Genomic DNA, 27,086 nt, shown 5'->3' with positions numbered 1-27,086 from the left:
TTCATGGCAGACTCAATACGGGGTGGTTTGCCAGTGCCTTCCCCAGTCATTACCGTTTACCCCCCAGCAAGCTGGGTACTCATTTTACCCACCTCGGAAGGATGGAAGGCTGAGTCAACCTTGAGCCAGCTGCTGGGATTGAACTCCCAACCTCATGGACATACAGCTTCAGACAGCACTCAGGCGGGTATACTTGGCCCAAAAAGCCAGAACGGGCTGCCGTTCCCTGGATACACTGAGTGTGATCGCTGCCATATTTGCATGGGAAGCAGCCCTTTTAAGAACAGCCAGCGCCGAGACGAATTTTAAAAAACACAAAATGTTCTGTACTTACACAGGGTGACTAGTTTTTAACAAGTCATCTTTATCTATAGAAGAAATACAGCAGTGAAACCCTTTAAAGCAAGGGTAGTCAAACTGCGGCCCTCCAGATGTCCATGGACTACAATTCCCAGGAGCCCCTGCCAGCATTTGCTGGCAGGGGCTCCTGGGAATTGTAGTCCATGGACATCTGGAGGGCCGCAGTTTGACTACCCCTGCTTTAAAGCAAGGGTCCCCAACATGGGCTCCCACTGACACCTGTCAAGTATTTCTAGAAAGTGGGTGGGGCCACGTGGGGCTTCTGCATAGGAAAGCTTCTCATTTGTCACTGGAGCTTTGATTGGCTGTGCAGATCTTTAAAAACAACACTGTTTTCGCGGTGGGTGCCGCCACAGCTTCAGTCACTGTATGACTGATGGGAAGCTGCAACGACCATTTTTTGGCTGGCTCCGCCTCCTGCAGCAGCCATTTTGTGGCTGTGTCAAAACTGCAAAGCTGCACAAAGGCTCAAAAAGATCGGGGACCTTAAGAGAACCAGGGATTAGTATACCTTGAGCTCACGGAGACAGGCAAAACGTTTTGTCAGATCCACCAAGCGGACTAAGAAAACGGCAGACAAACTATGGCGGATAAACCATTAACAAAACGAGAAGATAAACGGGATGCAAACATCACAGGGCCCGGTGCCTGCAAGGGTCCCATCCTGAATATCTAAACTCTCACTCTGTTAGATTACAAAACCTAGGCTGACTGAACAAACAGGACCAAGGCCTGGAGATAAAAGGAAACATTTTACAGGATGCCACAGGTCAGAAAGAAGCACTGGCTAAAAGCACAGATAGTAGGTAATGAAGATTAGCTGTATCAGATCATGAGCTCTCTCGTGTTTTTGTTTGAGAAAGAAGCTAAAAGCCAAGCCAGGGGCCAGCGAAAGCACAAAAAAAAGGCCACGTTAGGCCGACAGTCAAAATCCACAATGGAAGCTTGGCAGCTTGATGCTTCCGAACTGCCAAGCCAACGGCATCTTCTCCCAGGATAAACAAACATCTTTTTTTTTTCAAGGCCTTGGCAATGGCTCCAGACCTTGGGGTGAACTTCAGTCCCTCCGCAGGCCAAGTCAATGGAATGCGACCCACTTGAAAACCAGGAGAGCATGCTCTGGAAAGGCCATTCTTTGATGAGAAAAGGTGCCAGAGGGAAAGGAGAGAGAGAGACTTACCACTAAGCCAAGAAACTATCAGCTAGGGACTGCAGTGCGTGTCTCAACAACTGAGGCTGGGCACACACGAAGTACAGATTGTGCCAGTCCCTGATGCAAGCTGGGCTTTATTTGGGCATTTACAGAATGCCTAGTGGAGGGTGAATTACTCTCCACATGAAGAAGAGCTGTTTTCTTGTACACTGCTTTTTACTATCCGAAGGAATGCCAAAGCGGCTTACAATCCTTCCTCTCCCCACAACAGACACTCTGTGAGGTGGGTGGGGCTGAGCGAGCTCTGACAGAACTGTGATAGGTCCAAAGTCACCCAGCTGGCTGCGTGTGGAGAAGGAGCAGGGAATCAAACCTGGTTCTCCACATTAGAGGTCGCTACATGCTGGCTAAAGAGATCTTGCTGGGAGCCTCTGCAAAAAGACTCCCCAAGCGAACCAACTCTGGATACTTGGGCTTGATCCCTTTTAAACAATATTGTTCGTCTTGCATTCAGCTTCCAGTTTGCCCAACCATGCCACTATGGCATGTTTGCAATCAACACAGCAGATTAACAAACAGAGACCCTCATCCATGGAGCAGATTCTCTTGCGAGAAAGTAAATAAAAATAAAGATTTCTGCTGAGGTTTCGAAGAGCACCTGGTAAGAAATTCAGGTGGAGGGCTATGAGACCAAACTGGGAGGGAGTGTGCCTCAGGTGAAGAGCATCTGTGTGGCATAAAAAGCACTCTCGAAGTTCAATCCCCAACATCTCCAGATAGGAGGTGATATGAAAGGCCTCTGCCTAGGACCCCGGAAAGCTGCTGCCGTCTGAGCAGACAATACTGACCCTGCCGTCTGAGCAGACAATACTGACCCTGACAGACCAACCGACTCCGTGTGTTTGATGGGGCCCTTCCAGGTTATGCTTCGTGATAGCTCAAAGGGAACTAAAACGGTGTGGAAATTCCAATCTGCTAAGAAATTCTGCCGATGCTTCACCACACAAAGAAGCCCCAAAACACGATGCTCTCAAGTGGGAGATTGGACCCTATTGTGGGTGCTCGGCTTGAAGGGGAACGCAGCCAAAGAGAAATTCTTGCGGGAATCCTGGATTATCTTCCTGCCGCTCCCTCCACGTGAACAAGATGCCTGAATGGTGAAGCACGCAGGAACACAGCCTATGTACAAACAAGGTTTATGCGCAACTTCATGCTTCCTTGCTACGCGATCAGCAGCTGGAAAACCATGAATCTGTACAGAGAGGACTCCTGCAGCGAGGGGATGTAGGACTTACTAGACTTGATCGACTTGCACGTTCGGTTCCACTGCAGCCGGCTAGAGACCTTTATTTGCTGGAAAGGGTCAGTTCTCTTTGGAGAGGCAAAACAAGGTGGATCCCTCCGTTGGCCTGCCTAGAACCAGCACAAGCTGTACGGCAGTGGAGTCGGCTACCTGGGGAGGTAGTGAGCTTCACTCCAACGCAAGTCTTCAAGCAGCGGATGGACAGACACTTGGGTCAGGAATACTTCAGGCCAATCCTGCGTGAGTGGGGAGTTGGGTCCTTTCGGATCTATGATTCTATGAACTAGTGGCCATTCGGTTCCTTCCACAACCATCTCCTGCCAAGTGGGCGGCAACCCAGAAGAAGGCCTTCTTGGTCATGGCACCAAACCTCTGGAATTCTCTTCCCAGGAAGATTTGTCTGTCTCCTTCTGTTTCCATCCTAGCAAGTGAAGACGTTTGTTTTGGTTGGCATGCCTTCCGTTTTCCCTCCTTCCTGACGGTTTAATGGGCGTTTTTATGTCTTAGTACGTAGCTTAACCTGCTTTCTAATTTGCTTCAATTATACCTGTTGGAGGTGGGGGAGGTTCGATTTTAATGGCTTCATAATGTGATTTGTTCTTATTAATTGCTGCCTTCATGGCCTTTGTGAGGGCAGAAAGGCAGGATATAAATTTTGTAAATAATTCCTACAGGCATATAAGAACCAACTCTCCATTATGGACCCATTATTTAAGGGTTTGTTTTTCCTCTTTCCTTCCTCTCTCGTTTCCCTTTTAGGTACCAGTGCACTGTAACGTATCACAATGACTTGTAAGCCACCTTGAGCACAAGGACTGAAAAGCAGTGTATAAATGCATCAAATAAGGGGAAACCAACACATCTGGCTCTAATAACCATCATCTTCTCTCTCTCTCTTCCCTTACTTGACATGTGGGCTGGTTGATACCTGTAAAAACCAGCACAGTGAAGTGGTTAAGAGTTCAGATAGGGATGTGGAAGCCGGGGTTCAAATTCTTGCCTCACTATAGAACTCACTGAGGTCGCTGGACATGCAACTGACTCCTGGGCTAACTCACCTTATCAGGTGCCAGGAAGCACAAATGCTGCCATAATTAAAGGAAATTAAAACTTGGGAGTGTCCACAGGTCAGTGGTAGAGCAAATGCTCTCTGCATGTGAGCGGTCTCAAGTGTGATCGTGAGCCCAACTAGTAAAGAAATCTCAAAAAGACCTCCATTTGAGATCCGGAGAATAATTCAGTAAAAAGCTTTCTTTTCTTCTTTTTGGCTGACATGTCAACAGCTGACTTATGGCAAACCTAGTAGGGTTTTCAAGGCCTTTTGAGTGGTTTGCCCTTGCCTAATTCCTGGTACTTCTTAGAGGTCTCCCGATCAAATACTAGCCAGGGCTGGCCCTGACCAGCTTCCAAAGTCTGGCTAGCCTGGCCTATTCAGGCCACTCAAGACCAGCGGACTAGAAAACATTGTGCATCAGACTTCATCGACACTTATTTAAGTTACTTATAGTCTGCCTATTCCGCTGGGACTCCAGGCATCTGACGTAGAATTAGTCAACACAATCAAGTGAGTAGGGGACACGGCAATAGCATTGCACTTGTAGGAGTCTTGGAATCGAGCAGAGGTGAAGCACGCTGTTAAGGATTAAGATGACATGTTCAACGGTGCAGAAATCACACAGTACCTATTTATAGCAACAGGCAGCACAAATGATACAGTGATATAGTCTACAGCAGGGGTGGCCAAACGGGTGGCTCTCCAGATGCCCACGGCCTACAGTTACCATGAGCCCCTGCCGGCAGGGGCTCATGGTAATTGTAGTCCATGGGCATCTGGAGAGCCACCGTTTGGCCAACCCTGGTCTACCGTCCCTCAAGCGTTACCTCAAATGGTTCTTGGAATCATAAGGCTTGAGTCCAGCGGCACCTTTAAGACCGAAATGCACACAAAAACTTTTACCCAGAATTCAACTTTGCTGATCTTAAAGGTGCTGCTGGATTCGAACTTTGTTCTATGGATTCAGACCAACACCTCCGGCCAGTTGAATCTTTCTAAAACGCCCTGTGACAAGTACAGCTCTTAGCAGAGTGAACCGTGTAACTTTTGTAGTTGCAATTAGCTCAGAGTCCTAGTGAGAAAACCAAAATGAATAAATAAACTTCTGTTTTTGTGTGTGTGTGTGTGTGTGAGAGAGAAAGATTTAAGCATTTCTCTATGCAAAAATAAATAAATAAAATAAATCAAGTACTCTCTTTCACAAGCACTGCGCATCTGTTGTGCTATCTATTCTATCATCTCATTCTCTTGCAAATGTTGCCCATGTGTTTGCATACATGAATGCACAGGTGTTCACAGGAGACCTGGTCAAACCAATCAGGGGTTTCTCATACACACACACACCCCAGCAGTTGCATTAGTGCGCCTGAACATTACTGGAGGGAGGCAGGAGGGGGGAAGAGACATCTCTTAAAGATGTCTGGAGGGGAAAAAAATTACTAAGAGCTAATGCCCACTAGATTAAAATTGCTCTTCGGATAGAGGAAGCATAATGTTTATTTCCAAGAACAGCTGCTGTTACCTTGGGTAAGTGGTTGTATTTCAGCGTTTGGCAGCCTCGGAGAACTGCCTTTCAGAGGCCCTAAATGAAGCTCAAGAATATTCCTCTCTTTGTGGTGGAGTGCAAAATTACTCAAAGGCCGCAAGTGGAGTGATTTTTTTTTTAAAAAGCACGTCTGTCGCGGAGATCGTTTCTGGAGGATTCGTTATGGCAGAAAATATCGCTTACGGAAAGCCGCAGTCGCGGTGGCTTCCTCCTGCTCCGAAGGAGGACGGCGGAGGGGGGAAAATTCCACACCGGCAGCTCCTTATGTTTTACAGCTGTTTGAGCAAGGCAGGCCCGCCTCACAAAGCGCACCGTTTTGTGTGTGCTTTTGAAAAAGAGCCTCAAAGCAAGGAGTCAAAGTAAACTTTCCCCTCTGGCTTCTTTCGGCTCCAATTCGGGCCCGGTGGACGCATCGGTAAACTCTCGCTCCTTCCGATGGAATCGGTGACAACACCCGCCCAAAATAACAGGTGACGTGCAAACCGTTAAAGAGTTACTTAACTGCGGCTGATAGTTATCAGGAAAACAAATTACATTCTCCCCCCCCTCCCCCAGGCAGGCTCAAGGTCAGCAAGGCATTCTCCCCCCCCCCAAAAAAAATTACTTTTTATAAAAACAACCCCTCTGCTATAGCAATGTCAAAGACAACCAAAGGGCATTCAAGGGATCTCTGACCGGCAGAAATCAGATGGGTTCTTATTTCAGGTTCTTATGCAGGGCTACTCAAACTGCGCCCCCCCAGATGTCCATGGACTACAGTTCCCATGAGCCCCTGCCAGCATTTTCTGGCAGGGGCTCATGGGAATTGTAGTCCACGGACATCTGGAGGGCCGCATTTTGCCTACCCCTGTTCTTTTTGGACCCAGAACCTTAACCTTCCATTCTGCTCCAGAAAAGCCGCTGAAATTGAGTGTGAAATTCCTGGACGTGGGGTTAGCAGTTGGGGCACCCACAACGGGAACACGGTGAAATATTCCATTTTCAAGTTTATACCGATCTGCTGGTGGTTTGTCTACCCCCCCCCATGTGCAGACGGAGGCGTCTTCCTCCGTCTCCACGGAGCGTAGAATCTCTGCACTGCTGACACGACGAGACAGCGGGAGTGATAGCCGGACTTTCTCACTAATGCATTATTGCAGCAGACCCCTGAGCAATCTGCAGAGGCGCTCTCTCTCCATAAAATATGCCTGTCTTACGGAGACCCCTCCTCCCCGAAAAACAAGCTCTCTCTAGGTTGCAGGGAGAGCAGACAGATGGTTGCAGCAACCACCCCCCCCCCCCCCGTCACTCACCTTTCTGGCTGCCCTCAAAACCTCCTCTCTCGCTGCCCCACAGCTGTCCTCCTGACCCTACATGCTGTCGCTTATCAACTCATCGGTTCCCCTCACTTTCCCTCCCTCCTCTCCCCGTGAGGCTTCTCACCTGGCTTCCTGCACCACCCTCCACAAACTTTGCCCCTCTCCGACACTTCCCCCGTAGTCCCTCGCACAGGTCCCTGTCATGTGACTCCCTCCCTTTCCCCGGCTCCCTTCTGGGCACTGCTTACACTGCAAAGAGACAAGTTCCTCCCTCTGCTCTTATTTACCTCTCGCTTCTTCCCTTTTCCATTCCGCTGCAGCTGCTTTCTGACCGCAGCCAGCCCCGAAGAAGCCTTCCATCTGATCTTCCTCTCCCTTCCCCTCACTCAGCAAACCCTCCCTGGGGTCCTTTTCAGCACCTGACCCTTCCGGCGGGGGGCACAGGAGACCGCCGTGAGGGTCTCTCCCCCCTCCCTTCTGATATTCTGCAGCCACTTCCTGTGCTCCTCTCCACCTCCGATCCCTCCTTCCTGACACTTACCTTCGGCACCTGCCTTCTGCCCAACCCACGGGGGATTTCTTTGCTCCTCTGAATTCTCTTCTGCCAGCTCTCCAGGGACTCTCCCTTCTGCCACCTGACGCCCTGCTGCGTCTCCTCGAGCACCCGCGCTTGATAACTTAAGCCTGCCACTTCAGTCTGGGGGGGCCTCTCTTGCAATACCCCCTTACTTTGCTCGACCCCGCCTCTTCATCTAGGGGGGTTTCATCCAGAAGCATTTGTCTGCCCTCAAAGCCTCTTCTCCATTTGCTCCTCCTTGGTCGGGGTCTCTTTTATTGCTGAGGGCTTGCGCGGCCATTGATGACGGGACAGTTTTGGAAATCACTCGTTCGCGGGGACGTAAAAGAGACTTGACCGCAGTTAGCACACACACAAGGTGGCCAAGCTGTGGCTCTCCACAAGCCCAGGGACTACAGTTCCAATGAGCCCCTGCCAGCGGAACTGAACAGAATTGTAGTCCCTGGGCATCTGGAGAGCCACACTGGGCCACGCTTGACACACACATACACACCTTCCTTGCATTGATGTATCCTACCTGTGTGCCCCCAGGGCAATCCTGATCAGGGTGCACACAGCAAGCTTTTACATCCTTTTGTATACTCCTCTTTTTAAGGTCCTCCCTTCCCTCTTGGGTCTGCCTTTTTCAGAGATTTCCAGGGCTCTCCTCCCACAGGTTTCTTGTTTACCTCCCAAATGTCTTCTGCTAGACAGGCATGCCCCGAACCTCCCACTTTTCTCCCTGGAGCTCCCATACCCCCAAACTCCAAGGCAGATCTCATGGAAACCAGTTCTCCCCAGGACTCCTTCGCCTTCACCTCTTCCATCTCTTGGGGCCCTTTCACTACCTCCTTCCCCCCCCCCCCCAATCTTCCCCATCTTCAGCCATTTTTCCTGCTCAAAGGATTCTCTCATATGCAACCAAGACAGCCTCTGTCCAAAAAGCTACAGGGAGCAGCTGTTGCATTTCTGTCCTGTTTGGGGTCCCTGAAGATATCTAGTGGGACATTCTTGGGACCCAAAGGCAGGAATGGCTGCATTCTGGCCAGTTTGTAAACAATTCATGCTACTATGTCCTGATTGACACCGTGACAAGATGCTAGCAGTACCAATAACGACGCCGCAAGGGTGTATCAGGTGTTCAGACACGGCACCTATGTAGGGCCTCCTTGTTCAGAGGCAGTATACCCCTTGCGTTCCAGATGTTAGGGACCAGAGGGGGAAACTTCCAAGAGGGATTTAGCTGACCACTGTGGGAGACAGGATGCCCACAGTTCACTCCAGAAAGGCAACTCTTGAGATTTCATATGCTCATTTTCATAAAGCAGAAGCGTGGAGATTTTCAAGGGCTTGATTTCACACTTCATGGCTGGGATGCACCTTATCATGCCTCGGGTCTGTATACAGCTCAGCTCTGGGTTTTTCAAAGGCAAGCAGAATTAAAGGGGGAGATGAAACTCCGATCACATTTCAGGAACCACAGAGCTGCTGGTTTCTTTTTATTATTATAGTCTTCACTGCTAGTCCTTCATTCCTAATGGGAATTCTCTGTACATGCTAGGGCCCTAGCTTGCAAAGACTTATGTGAGGATATTGGCCGTTACTCCTTCGCAAGACTTTGTGTACTTCTGAGAGTCAACCTGCTGCAGCAACTAGAATAGTGTCTGAGGCAGCTGGGGTTCAAATCCCAGTTTGCCACACAGCTTACTGGGTGACACTCTATCAGACTGACTTACATCATAAGGTTGCTGCTGGGATAGAACAGAACTGATACACCATCCTCAGCTCCTCAGGAGAAGGGAAGGATAAAAATGCAATAAAGAAATATGCGCACATGCCCCCTTTCAAAAAATTACCTGTAAGCCTCTTTTGCCCTGACGGGAATAGCCCAGACTAACTTGATCCTGTCAGATCTTGACCCTGGCTTTTATTTGGATGGGAGACCTGCAATGCAGGGGAAAGCAATAACAACCCACTTAAGGTCTCCTGCCTTGAGAATCCCATGGGTTGCCATAGGTCAGCTGTGAACGGACAGCAAAAAGAATAAAGTTATGAAGCCCCCCTTGCATGCTTTTTTAAGCAGAAGGCCAGGGCAGACAGCTCACAAACGGCCCTGATAACTCCGTTTTTAGAATGTCCATCTAGGTTCAAATTCCCCACTCTAGCTCACAAGCTGCAATCTGGCTGACCTTGGGCAAGTATAACTTACTTATTTATTTATTATATATTTCTAAGTATAACATACTCCCACTGGGTGCTGTCGAGCCAAGGTGCCATAAAGGTCAGAGCATCAGACTAGCACCGGGAAGACCCCAGTTCAAATCCCGACTCTGCTGTGGGAAGCTCACCGGGTGACCTTGGGCCGCTTGCTAGCTCTCAGCCTAGCCTACCTCACAGGGCTGTTGTGAGAATACAACAGAAAAAAGAGAAAGGCGTGCCAATGGGGGGAATAGCATGAAAAATCTCAAAGAAATCTCATTGTTTCAGGAGGGCATGGCACAAACTGCCCTGAACCCTTGGCCAAGGGGGCGCAGACGCTGGAAAAGGGAAGGAAAACAGCAGCAGGCACAAAAGAGACCCACGTGGGCAACCCTAACCCAGCAAGCCAGATCGATGCTGCAACCCGCCTTGGGCCACTGGGGAAAGGCGGCGCAGAAAACTGACAACAAAAAGCCGCAGATCCACGTGGACAAACATAAACAAACCAGCCCGGCAGGCCGGGAGGGCAAAACAGCCGGAGGCAAAGAGCAAACCGCAAGCCCTTTCCCTCCCGCCCCGAAACCTTCCCTGACGCAGCGGCAAAACCAGCCCTGAGAACGCAATTCACAAGCAGGCGCTCCGCTCGCACAACCCCCCTGCGAGGTAGGCCGGTCGCGCCGCGCCTACCTGCTGTGCGGCTGGGGAGGGGCGGCTCCCCTGGCCAGGGGCGGGCTCCGTCAGGCGAGGGGTCCGCGGCGGGCAGGCAGGCGGGCGTCGAGGGCGGCGGGCGGGCTCCGAAGCGGGCGGCGGGCGGCAGGCCGGCGCTTTATAGCCTCGGCTCCTCGGAAACCGTCTCCGCGCAACGCTTCCGCTTCCGCCCCTCCCTCGCGCCCGCCCGCCTCATGAATATGCAGAGGAGCCCCGAGCGGGGCGGGGCCTCGGACCTGGAGGAGGGGGGCGGGGGCGCGCGGCCAATAAGGGGCGCCCCTGGCCAGCCGTCGAGGAGCCGCGCGCTCATTGGCTGCCGCGCGGGGGACGGAGGTGGGAGTAGAACCTGTCCGCCCTTGTGACGTGTCAATCAAGCAGGCTCTCCGGCCAGGGCGGGGCGGGGGTGGGGTGAGGCGAGGCGGGGGGGGGGGGCTGCCCCGCTTGGGATCGCCCGCTTCGCCTCCTGCCTGCTCGGGCGGCACCCCCCACGGGGATGGGCGGGGCTTCCTCTCCGGGGGCGGCAACCTCGGAATGCGCATTTTGCCCAAGGAGGAGAGTTTTGGGAATGCAGAAGCAAGGAAGCTCCCAGCCACCTGCGGGGCAAGATGCTCAAGAGCAGGGGTAGTCAAACTGCGGCCCTCCAGATGTCCTTGGACTACAATTCCCATGAGCCCCTGCCAGCCGATGCTGGCAGGGGCTCATGGGAATTGTAGTCCATTGACATCTGGAGGACCACCGTTTGACTACCCCTGCTCAAGAGCATCCCAAGAGCCCTGCTGGGTCAGACCAGGGAGGGTCCGTCCAGTCCAGCCTCCTATCTCACCCAGGGGCCAGCCAGTTCCTCTGGATCAGGGGTGTTCAAACTGCGGCCATCCAGATGTCCATGGACTACAATTCCCATGAGCCCCTGCCAACATTCGCTGGCTCATGGGAATTGTAGTAGATGGACATCTGGAGGGCCGCAGTTTGAACATCCCTACTCTGGACGGTCAGAAACAGGGCAGAGGGGCTGGGATCTTTCCCTGATAAGAACATCAGAAGAGCCCTGCTGGATCAGACCAGGGGTCCATCTAGTCCAGCATCCTGTCTCACTCAATAGACAACCAGTTCCTCTGGATGACCAGCAACAGGCCAGAGAGGCTGAGATTGTTCCCTGACAAGAACATCACAAGAGCCCTGCTGGATCAGACCAGGGAGGGTCCATCTAGTCCAGCACTTGGTTTCACTCAGACAACCATTTCCTCTAGGTGACCAACAACAGGGCACAGAGACTGAGATCTTTCCCTGTTAAGAGCATCAGAAGAGGCCTGCAGTACCAGACCAGTGGCCCTTCTAGTCCAGCATCCAGTTTCACACATTGGACAACCGGTTCCTCTTGCATTACTTGACACATTTCTGTCTTAGTGTTTTGACTTGCCTAGTCTCCATGGGACATCTGGGCAGGTGCCTTCCCTGTTGAGGAAATTACGCAGGTTTCATTTTCTAGTTCTCCACCTTGGGGCTCTGCTCTTTCTCCACTGAGGTCAGTGTGACCCGGGCAGGACGGTGACAACATCCCTGTGAAGCAGAGGAACTTACTTCCCCCCAGGCCACCTAGGGAACTTCAGGGTAACGCCCAGAAAACAGCATTTCAATTTGATGGGCAATTTGATGCAACACATCTCATTTTTATCTCGCCCTTCGTTAGGGATGCCAACCTCCAGAAGAGCCCTGGGGATGCCCTGGATTTGCAGCTCATCTTCGGAGTATAGAGAAAGGGATGGTTTGGAGCAGGGGTGGGCAAACTGCGGCCCTCCAGATGTCCGTGGACTACAATTCCCATGAGCCCCTGCCAGCATTCGCTGGCAGGGGCTCATGGGAATTGTAATCCACAGACATCTGGAGGGCCACAGTTTGCCCACCCCTGGTTTGTAGGGTGGATTCTAGGGCACTGGACCCCTCTAATGCCCCTGTCCTCCCGAAATCTCCAGGAATTTCCTGGCAACCCTACCCCCCTTCCCAAACCCCACTGTTGACCAGGACCCCATGGGACCCTACACTCCATCCACGCAGATAAGGACAACATATCTTTCTTAACAGGAACCCACCCCTACTCCTATAGAAAGGACTTACCTTCACATACTACGAGAATCCTCAGGGCCCAGCTCTCTTGTGGCCCACAGGAACCATTTACCCTTTCCGAAAGCAGATGCCGTTATTTACCGGTGCCGGCCGTCTGAGCCAGAGGGATGCTGGCCTCCTGACATTCCGCTCCTAGAGGACGCGTCCGCCTGTTCTTGCTTGCACGCTGGAGATCCGGGGTCTGAGCTCTGCCGGTGCACACAGAGCTCTGAGGACAGCCAGAAATGCCGAACCGGCTGAGTTTTTACGGTGCACCGATGGAATCAGCATCGTCGCCCTGTGAACGAGGGAGCCATATGCAGCGATCCTCCCAGCTCTGCAGTTTGAAGCAGCAGGAGCAGCAGAAAAGCGTCAAGCGCCAAAGCCCGAGAGAGAAGAAACCGTCTTCGCGGACTGTGAATCGCCCCGGTTCCTACCAGCAGGGAGAGCGGGGAGGATTCAGGAAAAAAAGATGCCGTTTATAATTGACTGTGACAGTTATAAATCTCAAGCTGAAGGGGTTTTTTAAGCACCGTCTCCTAACTGCTTGTTCTCTGGCAAGTCAACAGCTCTCTCCTTGAGCAGACTGTGCGGTGTTTTCTTCCCTTTGCATTAAAGCAGTGGCAACTTGGATGAGACGTATGAATCACTCCGATGAGCTGTCTGTGGCAGCTCCTGATGGGTCTCTCAAGTGTTGTCGGAGAGTAGCTGGCTTTTCTGCGGCACATGGCGTTTTCGGAGATGTTTTGGGATAGGGTCAGCAGCCGAGGAGCCTTGGGGGCTACACCCAGGCTGACTTTGAATCCCGCAGCTGACCCTCTGCGAAAAGCTTGCACAATCCCCATTAGGCCCATCTGCCTCGTTGTGCTGCTCCGTTTCCATGTCAAAATCTGGAGACTCCTGCAACTGGAAGTCGCTTCGCTTCTCAGATTGAGGCAGGGGTGGGAGGGTGTTATGGGATGGAAGATGGGACGCATGGGGAAAGGGGTTCTCGTAGGGCGAGGGGAAACCTGCCCTGTGACACAGGGACAAAACTTACCGATGGAAAGGGAAGATTCCAGATCAGCGAAAGACAACTGGCCCTAAATTTCCTACCAATTCAGCAAAAGGGTAATGCTTGTTCTAGGAGGTTTGTGGCTCATCCGAGGGTCCCAATCCACTGCTCCAGAGGCCGTCACCAATACACACATTGGTTTTCGTACTGGAGGAACAAGGTTTCCTTGGGAGATGAAGTTGATACGGAGGGTACAGCATTGCTCCAAAGACTTCATAATTTTTTGTATTTGATAAAGAGAGATTAGACTCTTGAAAGCTCAGACCCCTAGAACAGGGGTAGTCAAACTGCGGCCCTCCAGATGTCCATGGACTACAATTCCCACGAGCCCCTGCCAGCGAATGCTGGCAGGGGCTCTTGGGAATTGTAGTCCATGGACATCTGGAGGGCCGCAGTTTGACTACCCCTGCTCTAGAATATTGCCAGTCCTTAAGGTGTTCCTGGCCTTGAGTCTACTGCTGACCAACTTGAGTCTTGAGTCTACTCCAGACCATACTCTACTGCAGACCAACAGAGCGATCCTCCAGAAAAGAGCCAAAGGCAGGTGGTGCCACAAAGATTAACACAATTTGGGGTGGGCTATGAGATGCTCAACTCACTCTCCCCTGAAACTTGTGGTCTTCCGTCTTGTGACTTTCCCGAAGACTGAGTTAACTCACGGGCAACCTCGAGACAAAAACTTTTAGTTAAGCGGTCAACTTCCTGTCAAAGCGATCCGTTATTCACACCACTAAGTTGATTCTCTGCGGCCGGCCGGCTGCCCACAACGCTGGCGTTCCCGTTCTTCGCCCGTCCATCAAAACAGCCTTTCAAAGATGGCCAATTTCACACTCTGCCCGCAGTGCCTTTTTGAGGGACGGCAAACTAGCCACGAAGCACGCCTCGGCCCAGAAGTGAGCAGCCGAGATAATTGGGATTGAGAAGGCGGGGAGGTCGGGCTGCCGGGTTCTCCCTGCCCGCTAGCAGGAGATGGGGTGGGATGGGAAACTGCTGGAGATTAGGGGCAGGGAGCTCAGGGGGTTACAATGCCAGAGATTCCCCCTTCCAAAACATCCGTTTTCTCCAGGGGAACTGACCTCTGTAGTCTGGACATCAATTGCAATTCTGGGAGATCTCCAGGCGTCACCTGGAGAATGGCAATCCTACTCCTTGTGCTGTTGTGCCCCCCCCCATCTACACACACACAGTCCACAACTGCTTGCGGACCTTACAATACACTGGGAGATTATATCATGGGAATGGGCTTTAAGGGGCTGCGGCAAGGGGCGTCAGCTTCTAATATGGAGCACTGGGTTCAGTTCCCCACTCCTCATGCAGCCAGCTGGGTGACCTTGGGCCACACACAGTTCTCTCAGAGCTCTCTCAGCCTCATCTACCTCACAAGTATCTATTGTGGGGAGAAGAAGGGAAGGTGAAAGGAAACTGCTTTGAAACTCCAAGTAGTAAAAAGCAGGGCACAACCCCCCTACCCCACATCACAGCTGCTGCTCTTCTTTTCCTCCTCCTCCTTGTCCTGCCTCTGCTGTGCATACAGAATTTGCCGGGTTCAATTCCTGACATTCCCCATTAAAAGAATGAGATAGTGTGTGATGAGTTTCACCTGAGAGTGATCTGTAGAGTAGCTGCCAGCCTGAGTGGGCAATACTGACCTTGACAGACCCATCATAGAAGGCAGCTTCATACATAGACATGTAAGTAATGGTGGCCTCTTCTGCTTGGACAACCCTCCCAGTGACCGGTGGGTTCCTCAAGCCAGGAAGCATTTTTCAAATAACGAAGGTCCACTTGATTGGCATTTTGAAGCAACCAAGGTCAGGTAGATGCAGAATGAACAAAAGGAAATCTTTGTCCACATCAAAATCCACAAGCACCTTTAAGACCAACAAAGATTTATTCAGGGCGTGAGCTTTCGAGTGCACTCTTCGTCACGCCTACCCATTTGAATTTCTCCACATCAGTGATTAAGATGTGGAATTTGCTGTAGACAGAAGCCTATGGAGGAGAGGTCTTTCGGTGGTTCACAGCCACAGTGAAGAAAGGGAACTTCCATGTTCAGAGGCAGTCAACCTATAAATCGCAGTGACAGGAGACCTGGGAGAATCCCAGGAGAAGGCCTCTGCCTCTGTGCCCTGTTGTTGACCCTACAGATTAATTGGTTGGCTGTCCCAACCAGGGTTTTGTGAAACCCTAGAGTTTCTTGAGAGCCTTTTAAGAGTTTCCCATCCACCGAGAACTTTTGGCTGAACATTCAGAAGAAGTTCCTGGCAGTCAGAGTGGTTTTTCAGTGGAACAGGCTTCCTCGATTGGTGACGGGTTCTCCTCCTTTGGAAGATTTTAAGCAGAGGCTAAATAGTCAATTAGCAGAAATGCTGATTCTGGGAACTGAGGCAGATTGAGAGTGGGTGGGCAGAAGGGACTGGGTGGGTGCTTGGCTCTTGTGGCCCTTTCTTGCATGCCCAGGGAAATGCTGATCAACACTTTGGAATCAGAAGGCAAATTTATTCCAGGCCACACTAGCCAGGGAATCTGGGTTTTTTTTGGGGGGGGGGAAGGGAGCATTATCTGGGCATGGAATTGGGGTCCCTGTGGGTGGGCAGGTAAGTTGTGAATTTCCTGCATGCTGCATGGGGTTGGACTGGATGACCCTGAAGAGCCATCCGAGCACTGTGATTTAACCCCATCCCTGCATTTATATTCAGTATAAATGTTCTGAAATCATTTCAATCAACGGAAGATGAATTCTCTAAAAAGACCCCGATAGTTTTGATTGGTCAGCATTTCTTCGAACTGAATGGGACGTGGGGAAGAACATCTGGCACATAGTGTTTCCAAGAATATGGCCAACAAAACAATGGTAGGATGAAGTCAAGCAGGGACGGGCTGGACAGCAGGCAGGGGGAACAGGAGATTTTGGAAAGATGCTTCTCCTTGCTGGTCAGTTCGTAGCATCGGCCGAAGCCAAGCAAGTCCCTCACTAACCCATGCTGTAAACCAGGGGTAGTCAAACTGCGGCCCTCCAGATGTCCATGGACCACAATTCCCAGAAGCCCCTGCCAGCGAACGCTGGCAGGGGCTTCTGGGAATTGTGGTCCATGGACATCTGGAGGGCCGCAGTTTGACTACCCCTGCTGTAAACACTTGGCTGGAGAAGCACAAATTTTTGATTAAGTTATCTTAACTGTATCTGCCGAATCTCCTCTTGATCAAAGGAGGTTAATCAGTAATTTATTAAGAGTCAGACTTTGGCTTCATCTGGACCAGTGTCAAGGTGCCCTTTATAGAGCCAATAAGGAAGGACACCTACAGCCTGGCTCTTGTGCTGCTCAAAACACAGCAGCGGGGGACCCCTGATTTCGGAAGAGCCGGGGAGTCACAGCAGGTATCAAAGGCCTGCTCAGCTGTGCGTTCCGAAGGAAATTGTGTCAAAGGCCTTGGCTGTTAAGTTTCTTTATTAAAAATAAATAACCAGTGGAATGATAGCTGGTCTATAGAACATGGGGGGTGTATTTGTACCGATGGGTTGTAATTGGGGTTGCCAGCCTCCAGGCCTAGAGGGGAACCAGAATTACAGCTGAGCCCCACAATACAGAGATCAGCTCTCCTGCAGAAAATGGCAGGTTCAGAGGCAGAAGATACATCTTCCAGTACTCAAAGGGCTGTCGTATAGAGCAGGGGTAGTCAACCTGTGGTCCTCCAGATGTTCATGGACTACAATTCCCATGAGCCCCTGCCAGCATTTGCTGGCAGGGGCTCATGGGAATTGTGGTTCATGGACATCTGGAGGACCACAGGTTGACTACCCCTGGTATAGAGGGTAGAGCGGAGTTGTTTTCTGTTGCCCCAGATGGTCAGGCCAGAACCAAAGAACTTTCAGCTAAACACCCGGAAGAAGTTCCTGACAGAGCAGTTCCTCAGTGGAACAGGCTTCCTCGGGAGGTGGTGGGTTCTCCTTCTTTGGACATTTTAAAGCAGAGGCTAGATAGCCATCTGACAGAAATGCTCATTCTGTGAATTTAGGCAGATGGTGAGTGGGCGGGCAGAAGGGACTGGGTCGGATCTGGGCTCTTGTGACCCTTTCTTGCATGTCCAGGGAAATGCCGATCGCCACTTTGAGGTTAGGAGGCAAATTTCCTCCAGGCCAGACTGGCCAGGGATTCTGTGGGGTTTTTTGGGGGGGAGGGAGCATTATTTGGGCATGGAATTGGGGTCACCATGGGTGGGCAGGTACTTGTGAATTTCCTGCATTCTGCAGGGGGTTGGACTAGATGACCCTGGAGGTCCCTTCCAACCCCATGATTCTAGGGTTGCCAAATCCGGGGTGGGAAATGCCTGGTGATTAGAGGGGAGCCCCTGAGGTCCCTAACTTTCCTAGGCTCCAACCCAAATCTCCAGGGATTTTCCCCGCCCCCCCTTCCCCCCACTTTTTGTGTTTGTAGCCACTTGCACCTGCCAAAGTAGAAGGCCAAGGTTTAAGAGGGAAAGCCATATTTTTGGAAACCAAGACTCTCCTGGTCGCCAAGCAAGGATCTGCAGGTTTCGGCCTTCGCCCAGCCAAGCAATAGAAATTCCTTTGCCTAATTGCAGGCAGCTGCAGGTCAGATAACTTGCAATCCGTCACCCGTTAAGTTGGGAACTCCCATGGATTGTGAATAGAAAGTGAACGGAGAGGAAATTCGCTGCTTCCTGTATCATCCTTCGGGGGATCCTGAAAGTGTCAGGGAAAGTCACTTAAGACAACATTTCTGCTGGAGGGCGGAAGGAAAGGAAACTGTGAACAAGCCAACGGCCCTCGGCTCCGAGAGCTGCACAGGCAGGCGAAATCCGTGAGCGCCTTTTGTTTGAAAAATAAACCAACCCTCCGATCCTCCAGAATACGGGCCTCCCCGCCCCAGCAATGTGAATTCTGACCTGGAAACCAGGGTTATGGAGGCACCACCGCCTACCTCCTTTGGGGTGGGAAGGGCTGTCAGGTTGGAGCCCACGGATGGTGACCTCAGGGTGTTTTGTAGGCAAGAGAGGTCCAGGGGTGGCCTGCCTTTGTCTGCCTCTGCAGAGTGACCCTGGACTTCCCCAGTGGTCACCCTTTTAAGCACGTGCATATCGCTGCTCAGTGGTGACCCTGTAAATTTGCGATCTGGATGGGCCTGCCAACCCTGATCTTGTCAAGTCTTGGCTGTTCCTTGGAGGGGAGACGACCTAAGGGTTGCCATGAAGAGGCAAACCACCTCTGAATGTCTCATCTTGAAAATCCATCCATCTCTCTCTACATACCTTCCTACTTATATATCTATGTTATCTATTATCTACCCACCCACCCATCCATCCACCCACCTATCCATCATCTATCAGTCTATCTACCTGTCTATAATAATCCATCCATCCATCCACTGCCTTTCTCCACAACAGGATCCCAAAGTGGCTTATAGAATCATAGAATCATAGAATCATAGAGTTGGAAGGGGCCATACAGGCCATCTAGTCCACCCCCCTGCTCAACGCAGGATCAGCCCTAAGCATCCTAAAGCATCCAAGAAAAGTGGGTATCCAGCCTTTGCTTGAAGACTGCCAGTGAGGGGGAGCTCACCACCTCCTTAGGCAGCCTATTCCACTGCTGAACTACTCTGACTGTGAAAAACTTTTTCCTGACATCTAGCCTATATCGTTGTACTTGTAGTTTAAACCCATTACTGCGTGTCCTCTCCTCTGCAGCCAACAGAAACAGCATCCTGCCCTCCTCCAAGTGACAACCTTTCAAATACTTAAAGAGGGCTATCATGTCCCCTCTCAACCTCCTTTTCTCCAGGCTTAACATTCCTGGAGAACATTCCTTATATCACTCTCTTCTCCATTATATCCTTACAACCACCCTGCAAGGTAGGTGAGTCTGAGAGACTGTGACTGGGCCAAGGTCACATTGTGAACTAAGGTTGCCAACCTCCAGGTAGTGCCTGTAGATCTGGAATAGCAACTGACCTCTCCAGGCTACAGAGACCAGTTCCTCTGGAGAAAATGTCTGGTTAAGAGAGTTGATGTGATGGTGTTATACTGTGCTGTGGTCTCTCCCTTCCCAGATCCTGCCGTCCCCAGTCTCTACCTCCCCGAACCACCAGGAATCTCCCAGCCTGCTGCGAGAAAGTATCGGAACGGTTCTAGCACTGGATGCTAGGGTATTCTTCCCAACATGAACATCCAAGGAGGTTCTACCATCATATTTCAAATCCATAGTAGTGGCATTATGGGCACCTTCATTTGCTGAAAGGACTTTCCACATAGCAAGCAGTAAACAAGCTGGTAGGTCCCCCCCGGCCCTGCAAAAGACCCACCCGTTTCATAAGCCTCATTACACGGCTCCCGGGAGATGAGTGACACATGGATCACCCAATGAGGCACAAGCGTCCTCAGCCATTCCGCAGCCAGACACCCTACTTGCCCGAGGCCCTGAGCCCAGTCGAAGGAGCCTGGTTTTCCCACCCCGTCAGGCAGCCCTCAGGGGAACAGACAGGCAGCCAAGCCCGAGTCAGAGAAGCTATTTTAAGGCCTGGCGTAAACCACCCTTCATCTGTCAAAGCCTCCCGCATCCCTGACCCCAGCGGAACGCTCGGCAGTGATTTACCACCAAGGACAGGGGTTTGGCCCCTGGCCCAGCAGCTCTGGCTATAAAGGCAGAAAACAGCTACATCGATCACAGCTTTGATCCCGAGGCGCTTGGGGTGGGGGGTGTGTGTGTGGTTAACCCTCCCTCTGCAGGACCACTGCAAAAACCCAAGAGGTTGGCTTGGATGAGAGAGAGAGAATGCCCAGACTGAGGTCACCCCGGGTGCTTTAGCACAGAGGGAGAAGCTTTTAAGCTCCATACAGCCAAACCTGGCCTATAGGGGCAGACAGGCTAGGGTTGCCAATCCCCAGGTGGTGGCTGGAGATCTCCTGTTATTATTACAGATCTCCAGGTGACAGATCAGTTCACCTGGAGAAAATGTCTGATCTGGGGGGGGGGGGTGGACTCTATGGCAGGGTTGGATATTCCCAGATGTCCGTGGACTACAATTACCATGAGCCCCAGGGGCTCCACGGACATCTGGAGAGCCACAGTTTGACCATCCCTGCTTTATGGAGTCAATTTACATGTGAGAAAGAGATGGTGGGAATTTGTAACCGGCCCAAGTCAGGACTGTCATATCCTCCCATTCCCCCACTCCAAGCAACTATTGGCTCAATTTCTGAAATTAGGCTCTCTTGGGGGCTGCACCTAAGTTTGGCAATGCAGCCAACAGATGCTCTGTGGTGTTGATTAAGGCGCAAACAGCACATAGGGAAAGGCGGTGACCTCTTTGGTGCCGTGTGGCAAGGAGAAAGGGGCATGCATGAATCTGGGTGACATTTCCTTTGAAGTCTCAGTGTCGTCACACAACAAACACAAGGCCTTTGTGACATGTCAAGAAGCAGCGAACAGACAGTATTTGGCTCCTCTAACATTTTGGGAGTATAACCCAGCTTCTTAGGTTCCTCCTAGGAGCCAACTAGCAGTACTACCAAGTTGCAACTGACTTATGGCATCCTTGTAGAACTTTCAAGGCAAGAGATGTCCAGGGATCGCTTTGGTGTTGCCTGCCTCTGCGTAGCAACCTCAGCCCCTCCAAAGATCAACCAGGGCTGACCCAGCTTAGATGCCAAGATCTGATGAGATCAGGCTAGACTGGACCTTTCAGATCAGGGACACACAGAGATGGCTTTGCCATGGCCTACCTCTGCATAGCAACCCTGGACTTCCCTGGTGGTCTCCCCTCCAAGTACCAACCAGGGCCAGCCCCTTTTGACTACTGAGAGTAGGGTAGCCTGGGCCACCCAGGTCAAGGCAAGAGGTGCACAAAGTTTCTTTGCCATTGCCTGCCTCTGCACAACGACCTTGGACAGTCTCTCATCCAAGTAGGAACTGGGGCCAACTCTGCTTAGTCTTTCAGATCTGATGAGATCAGGCTGTCCTGGTTGATACAGATCAGAGCATAGCAACCCTGGATGTTGTGTCTTTAGATCTGCTGAGGACCGAGTTTGAGGTCCAAGGCCGGATGGTAACCCTGTGCTGTAATCAGCCAATGCACGGCTAGATCCTGATTGCCAGATCCAGTCAGTTTAAACAGACACTGACCAATAGCGTGCGCTGGCGGGAAGATCTACTGTGTTGCATTGTATATAAGTTAGGGATTTTGCAGGAGTTTTCTAGCTCAGTTCTGGTTCAATCTTTGCTGATTGTACCATCATGCTGGGGTCACAGTAAAGAGCTGAAGTGGACTCCCGGTCTCTGAACCCATGGATCTAACCCATGGACTTCTCAGGTGGTCTCCCATCCTGCCAACCAGGGTCTACCCCAGGGGTAGTCAACCTGTGGTCCTCCAGATGTTCATGGACTACAATTCCCATGGGAATTGTAGTCCATGAACATCTGGAGGACCACAGGTTGACTACCCCTGGTCTACCCTACTTAGCTTCCAAGGTCAAGCTAGCCGGGGACATCCCAGGGTTAGAATAATTCCAGGGTTTGCATTTGGTCCTCCCAAGTGCTAAACAAGGGGATGTCCTGCTCCGTTGAGGTGAGACCAGAAAGGCAGATCCACAGCCCTCCATCTGCGTTCTGCTTATTTTCTTCCTCGGCAATTCCTTTCCACAATCCCAGAGGACATGCTTAAATTTTTCGACGTTCTTATGAAACTGTTCAGAGACACAAGTAACCATGGCAACGGTCAGATTCCCCCCCAAATTCATGTGCAAATTCACCATCAGAACAATAAGACGCTCCCATAAATGGAAAGCTAATATACAATTGCCCCTTGGAACCAAACGTTCTTATCAAGTCCGTTTAGAGAGGAGCTTTTAAATGTTTGTTTTTTAAAGCTTAGCTTGCCGTAGAACCACAAAGTCCCAAAATAAGGCCAACAGAGAAAGGAGGTTAATAATAGCGAGACTTCACTCACATTCACAATTTTTCTGGAACATTTTTCTTCACTTTTCAGGCAGCCACTGCATTGAAAATTCATTACATTCTATTCATTACATTGTTCTGTCTCTCTCTGTCTCCGTGACATAATCACAAAGTCAAACCCCATTGGCTGTGCTGCGTAATGACATCATCTCATGCATTATGTAACTTTCGATTGCCCTAACTTTCACTTGACTTCCTTTGACCCCTGCCATCATGCTGGGCTGCATATTGTGGTGATGTAATCCCATGATCGGTTAAGTCCCGCCCCATGTCGATAATCCAGGAACGAGAAAGAGCAAAACAGTTGCCAGAGAGGGAACAGGACACCAAAACAACAGCTGCTTACTACAGAAAGAGTGAATATTTGGACTGTTTGCAAATCAGAAATTGCGATTCCACACAAAAACCAAACAATCACAATGGGAGGAATGGGGCACAGAGCTGCGAGCATCAATTCATTCCCTCTGAAATCTCTCTGCAAAAATGCATTGCATATCGGAAGAAGAAGAACAGGTTTTCTGTACCCCCCTTTTCATTCCCCAAAGTGGCTTACAAACACTTTCTACTCCCTCTCTCCTCAGTCTCCCCACCTGTGAGGCAGGTGAGGTCGAGAGAGCTCTGGAAGAACTGTGACTTACCCAAGGTTGCATGTGCACGTGGAGCAGGAGGGGGGAATCAAACCTGGTTCTCCAGATTAGAGGCTACTGCTCTTAACCACAACACTAGGCCGGCTCTCAAACTCTATTTTCCAGGTTATTATCCAAGGCCTGAATCTAGGGCTAACCTCCAGATGGTGGCTGGATGGAGACTTCCTGGAATTACAACCCACCTCCAGATGATAGGGATCAGTTCTCCTGGAGAGAATGTCGGTTTTGGGAGGTGAGCTTTGTGGCACTTTACCCTATTTGAAATCTGCACTCCAAAGCAGCCATTTTCTCCAGGGGAACTAATCTTGGTAATCTTTTAATCTGTGTTGGAATCTGCAAGATCTGTACTGTGCCTGATTCAACATCATGTTAAGAACATCCTGCAGGGGGCATCAGAGGAGATGTGCTTTTAGCATATCTAGATTGGGAACTTCTGGGTATTTTTTGAATAATCACCTTCTATGTCCTGATTGGCTCAATTGGAGACGTCCTGCTCCTCTGAGCACACTTCCTCCTTGTTTGCATCCAGAATGAGAAGAATGAAGAACAGTTAGTCAGTTAGACTATTAGGACTTTGTCTCTCCTCTCAGTTTACAAAGTTGTTTCTATTCTCCGTAAAGTTATTTATTCTTTTAGCAGCTTCGAGCTTCATCCCTCTGGGCATTTAAACTTTGCCAACAATCTGGAGATCAACTGTAACAGCAGGAGACCTGCAGGCTGGCAACTGTATATTAAGCTCTGCATTCGGGTCTCCAGCGGCAGCTGGGTGAGTGCGTTCTCTAACAACTTTTGCCAAGTGCTCTGCACCCAAGAACAATTTTAGGGCATGAGAGTTCCAGGCCCTGCGATACTTGGAGACTGAACTCCTCCTGGGACTAAGAGAGTTAAGCCAACAGTAACAAAGCTTGCTGTCTGGTGCTGGGATGGGAAAAGAGCCACCTATTTTCACGGTCCAAGCGAAACAGACCAAAATAAAATAAGAGCAAAGGGTGAACAGACATTTTCAGAACCAATCTGGGCAGGAGTTCCATGGAGGTGTGAGCCCGTCTACCAAGATTCCCAGGTACCTTTTAGGGGACAATGCCAAAAGACTTCGGGTGGGGTGGCTTACATGAGAATCACGAGCAACAAAATGAATAAGATCTGTATTCTTATAGCCCATCCTGCCCATAGCATTCTGCTCCACTGAGGTTTCTCCCCACCCCAAACCCTGCTCTTCCCATCCTCCAGAGAGGGTCAGGGAAGCAGAGCCAGCCCTGGCTAGCACTTGAAAGGACGACCTTCAAGAAATCCCAAGGTCATGATGTGGGGATGGTCAATGGCAAACTACCTCTGAACATCTCTTGCCTGGCTGCTGGACAATGTCAGCATCTAATGGCTATATTACCCGCATGTCACATGATAAATACTTTGGGTGATTCTAGAAGTGATGATGTATTCTTTCTTAGAAAGAAGACTACATGGAGCTTGAAAGGCAAAAAGACTTCAACTATTCACCTCCCTTCCGACTGGGCATAGAATTCAGTGAAGACAATGCAACTTTCTTCTCTGCAGCTATGAGATCAGGTTTATCCTCTTCCAAATACCTACCGAGCCAGAGATACAAATAGAGCAGCCAGTGCCAGGTTGGGAAACACCTTGAAGGGTGAGGTTTGTGGAAGGGAGGGACTTCAATGGGGTATAATGCTATATTGTCCAACTTCCAAACTGGCCATTTTCTCCAGATGAGCTTTGGAACATCAGACTCCACTGAAGTCCCTCCCTGTCCTCACCTGCTCTCCCCTGGCTCTAGACCCAAAATTTCCAGAGAATATCCAACTTAGAGTAGGCAATCCTAGAATGGTGGCATCCTTTAAGCAGTGCAGAAGCCACAAAAGTAGGTCACACCCAGGCCACCAGCGCTGTGGGTTTCTACTGCATATGCATTGGACACCTGGATCTCTAAAGAACAAATAAGAGATACAAGAAGATGTCTCGAGTCCAGTAGCACCTTTGAGGCTATTGGAATTGTAATCAGCAAGTAACTGGATGAAGTCAACCCTGTGGGGTGGTTGTTAAACTATTAAACTGGTAAGGTGTGCCTCTGTGCTCACTAGTGACACCAAATGGTTACTGGTGGGATTGCAGCCATATGGAGTAGAATGTTCCGAGCACATGGTTGGTAGATCCATTTGTTTATGGTGGGCCACCGCCCACTTCCTCTTTTTTCAGAAAGAGAAGCTCTCCTGCCATGGAGGAAGGCATCCCCCATTGGGCTCTCAGCTCTCTCCGTCTGCTGATGCATGGGCATGTAGTCCTGCTTGCAAAGCCAGCCACAGTAATGTATTTTCTTTGTAACAACTTTAAAAACTTTCATGTGCTGCTTCAGCAAGGATCCTGAAGCAGTTGAATATGATCTACATTTCTGCATCATCTTTCCAGTAAAGATTATTCCTTTTAAACCTCAAAGCACTGTGAGCTTGGATCTGTGCCTCATCCACAAAAAGTAACCAAATACTGCCAGTGCTCTGCAAAAGCGTTGCAATTCTATTTTCCTGGAGCAACGTAGAGCTAAGCCAAGTTCAAAAGCCCCAACAGTGATCAACAAGATTTCAAGGGGGTATAAACTTCGAAGAACTTGGACTCCCAACAGCTTATACCACCCAAATCTTGTAGGTCTCTAATGTACTGCCGAACATGGACCTAGCTGTTCTTCATCAGACCAACATGACTACCCTCTGAAACAACCTAAAAAGAAACTCTCCCATTCTTTTTTTAGCTGGTGCAGCACTTTGCTCCTTTGGGGAGGAGTGAAAGACCTTTTTAAAACATCAAGCAGCCGGCTGGCACCAGGAACAAAGGAGGAAACTGCAGGGGGAAATGATAGTCCAATGGCTTTCCTTTTTGGTTTGCTCAAAGAGCACACAGAGTATGCTAAAAATTGCCTGCAAAAGAACAAGGCAGTGTGATAGCATTCAGAGCCCAGGTCAGCCCCGCTGTGCAAGATTGAGAAGATGGAAAGTTCGGGGGGGGGGGGGCTAAAAAGGAGCCAAAATTAAAAACAGCTGGCTGAGGCAAGGCTTACTCAGGCCCCAGAGCATCTTTATGGTTGCAACAACACAAACTTCATTGAATGGAGGTCTGGATTTAACCTAAATATGAATATCTATCTAAATATCTTCAGGTCTGAACTTGTATTCAGCAATCTCACTTTGCAATTTGCCCTTGAAGTTTCTTTGAGGACACTCTTCCTTTAAACTGATGAAGCTGGGGATAGAACTGGGGACCTTCTGTGCTCCAAGCAAAGGCCCTACCACCGAGCCACGGCCCTTGGGTGGGCATTGCCTTTTCCGCAATTCGACAAAGCAAAGAGGAGTGAACCCTCCGTTTTCGAGCCCTGCCCTTGTTTGAATTGCCCTGCTCCAAGGATTTCTCTGTCAAACGTTATCTTTGTACTTCACGAACGAAATAGAATTACATTCCCAACAATGGCATTTTGAAGCACCTTAATACACTTTAGCTTAATTAGAAGCCGTCTGTAAGCCGAGGGGGTGAGGTCAGGGAGCCGAGTGAAGAAGGAGAAAAAAGACAGGATAAGAATCTAAACCCATCAAGTGATTCTTAGGCAAATGGGAAAGAATACAGAGTTCCATCAGCCACGTAGAGATGAGCACGATGTCCAAGGAGAATGAATAAAGCCCAAAGATAATGGGAAGGCCAGGCTGCTGGCAGAAAGAGAGGCAATCCAAGGAGAGATGCTGTTGCCGTAATTCGTCATTTTCTGCAGATCAGATCCGCGACGGACAAAGCTGGCACTTTGTTAGTGGAGATGCCAATCAATCGTAGAAATGGAAGATGGACACTTAGCTTGTGTTTGGCAAGGATTCTGGGATGTGTAGGCCTCAGCCTGAAATCCCAGCTGAGCAAGCTTATGAGGGACTCTTCGTGCTAGGAAGAGGACGGTTTGTGTGTCATCAGACCATCAACAAGAAGGGAGTACAAAGCCTTAGGGTGGGTCTAGCCCCAGGTTGGCCAAACTGTGGCTCTCCAGATGTCCATGGACTACAATTCCCATGAGCCCCTGCCAGGGGCTCATGGGAATTGTGATCTATGGACATCTGGTGAGCCACAGTTTGGCCAACACTCAACAAAGCT

At 50.3% G+C, this 27,086-nt stretch overlaps 1 protein-coding gene across 7 annotated transcripts in view; it reads right to left on the bottom strand.

Moving 5' to 3' along the window:
• SLC45A4 (solute carrier family 45 member 4) overlaps positions 1 to 27,086 on the bottom strand; it is a 94,874-nt gene that overhangs the window by 62,818 nt on the left and 4,970 nt on the right. Inside the window, exon 1 of one of the 7 annotated variants that reach the window (XM_077351381.1) lies at positions 12,290 to 12,918. The exons of 1 other annotated variant lie outside the window; for it this stretch is intronic. The gene's annotated coding sequence lies outside the window, so the exon portion shown is untranslated. 5 more of the 7 variants (XM_077351375.1, XM_077351386.1, XM_077351387.1 and 2 more) reach the window with 5 other exon arrangements.

This window comes from Paroedura picta, chromosome 9 (assembly GCF_049243985.1).
Source record: "Paroedura picta isolate Pp20150507F chromosome 9, Ppicta_v3.0, whole genome shotgun sequence".
Lineage (NCBI taxonomy): Eukaryota > Metazoa > Chordata > Lepidosauria > Squamata > Gekkonidae > Paroedura > Paroedura picta.
Note: the sequence above shows the minus strand (reverse complement) of the source record. Positions and strands in the feature narration are given on the sequence as shown.